This window comes from Schistocerca gregaria, unplaced genomic scaffold (genome assembly GCF_023897955.1).
Source record: "Schistocerca gregaria isolate iqSchGreg1 unplaced genomic scaffold, iqSchGreg1.2 ptg000454l, whole genome shotgun sequence".
NCBI lineage: Eukaryota > Metazoa > Arthropoda > Insecta > Orthoptera > Acrididae > Schistocerca > Schistocerca gregaria.
In genome coordinates, this window is record NW_026061873.1 from 964,338 (window position 1) to 966,877 (window position 2,540).

A 2,540-nucleotide genomic window follows, 5' to 3' on the forward strand; every position below is an offset into this window, starting at 1 on the left:
ATTTATTTCGGCATCCATGTTGTCTGTCTGTGTATGTTGGCTGATTGTCTGTGTTTCCGTTACTGGCTGTGTTACTGTTACCGCCTGGTGAGCGCCAGTTTCCTCATAGACGGGATTTAGTTTCCCACACGCGGCCTGTTGTGTTCATCTGTGACACCACTAGATATAGTAGCATCATGACTCCCTTCTTGTCTTAATGGCATAGTATTTACTTCTCCACTTTCGTCATAGTAGTTGTTACGAAAGCGTGGTGAGTATCTACCCCCTCTTCCTCTGCCACGGCTTTGGTTTCGATAGTTTGTTTTGGTGTGCCTAACTTCCATATTTCTAACGTTCACGTTTCCATTATTTTGTACGTGATTGTTAGAAGATTTGTTATTCTGCTGCACCTGCTCCTCAGCAGCAGCTACTCTTTCCACTCTTTCCAGATATTCAATAAATTTGTCTATATTATCTCTAGGGGCGGAAATGATCCTCTTCTGCCAGTACCACGGCAGCTTACCTTCTAAACCCATAATGATCATATCTGGCTTCATCTTTTCTGTCAAATGTGACAGTCTTGAAACCCACTTCCTAGCGAAATCCTTTACTGATTCACGCCCTGGGAAAAACTTCTTACCACTCCAGAATTCCCTTAACACATCATTTTGTTTGTTATGTGACCAGTATTCGTTGAGAAATGCAGACTTAAATTCAGATAAAGTTTTACATTTGATCATTACATCCGCTGACCATCGCAAAGCATCACCTGACAAATGACTTCTTATAAATGAAATTTTTTCTCTTTCTGACCAAGTGTTGGGGAGAACATCCTCAAAGTCATTCCAAAATTCAAGAGGGTGAATGTACTTATCAGGATCAAAGCGCAAAAACTGTCGACACCCTATAAAAGCGGCGTCAACTGAAGTCACATGCTGTACAGTAGAATGACTAGAATTAACAGAGGTTACTCTATTTTCTAGGTTAGCAATGTTAGTATTTAATTCCTCTACTTGTGACTCTACTGCTTCTATCCTGGCAGAACATCTTTGTTCCACTGCACCACGAATTTCGGTACAGGTTTCTTTTACTTTCTCAATGTTTTTCTGACAAGTATCTACTTTAATTTGTACCTCTTTAACTTTGTCAGAGCAAAGTTTGGACTCGTTGCTCAATCTTTCGGACAACCTCACTTCCAAAAGTTCATCTGCCTCTTGATAATTTTTTTGAATTTGATCTATTTCACATTTGAAAGTACTATGCATTTTAGTTAACTGTTGCCCTACTTTTACTTGAATGTCATGATGAATAGCATCTATCTTATAATTCAAACTATTCCATTTTGATTGCAGTTCTTCTTTTAGTTCTTTATTACTATCCTCAATTTTATTTTCCAACCCTTTATTACTAACCTCAATTTTATTCTCCAACTCTTTATTACTATTTTCAATTTTAGCCTCAATTTTATTTTGGTTTGATTCGAGTTTGGCAAACAGTATTTGCATCCAATCCGGAGCTTCTACCTTGATACTTTGTATCTCTTGACTTGACTGAGCTGGAGATATATTGAGCTCAGTTTCACTACCTGACAAAGTTAGCAACTCTACTGGCTCCCTTTTGACTTCTATTTCACTTATTGATTGCATCCCTGCACTCTCATTTAAATTAAAGTCATAATTTACTGCTGACAAATTACGTTCTAGTTCAATATTTGAGGGATTAATGGAACCATCCTCATTAAACTCAATTCCTGATCCTGAGGATTCTTGGTCAGAGACCGGTTCCCTTCTGAAATGTACACTACTTTCCATATCTTTTAGTTTGTTAGCAGCAGTTAATAAATATTTTAAAAGTCTTTGACTTAACTTAAATGCTTGATTTCGACGAATGATGTCGTCGCGGTGTACCAGCAATCGTGATGCGACGCGTCGCGACGTATTGAAGGCAGCAGCAGCAGCCGTAGCGTCGAGTACCGCCACAGGAATCGCCTACTGCAATAGCTCCAGGGGGGGGCAGCAAGGCACCGTTGACCGCTCGGCGCAGCCGGCAGCTGTCTCGCAGATCAGCGCAGCTCCGCGATGACGCACCGTCTTCCTTTAGTCTCAGCGCCGTCGGCAGCCGCGATCCAGCATCATCGCCTTCCTCACCATCGTCACTAACCAACGTACAGCGGTAGACACTTATTGTTTATACACTACACCTGCCTTTACTGGTAACACTGTTCCCACACTAGTTCAATTCAGTGTCCTGTTATTGCCTACCGAGTTCGTTAATTTATACCAATCGCTTTCACACATCGAGCACTTTTATTTGCTTTTAATTCAGTTTTCCCGGCCGATAAGCACCATATGTGGGGCGGCGAAGAAGTCGTCGAATGAGTTGTTTGAATGTTCATTTCACGTAACAGACTATTGCCGATGCAACATATGTGGGACGGCGAAGAAGTCGTTGTTTAATGTTGAATGAAAGTTGAACATTGCCACCTTAAATCTCGCGAGCCTGGCAACTAATTTGGTGGCCAGTCAGAAAGCGAAGGGAAACTTACTGACCTTAGTTCCCAG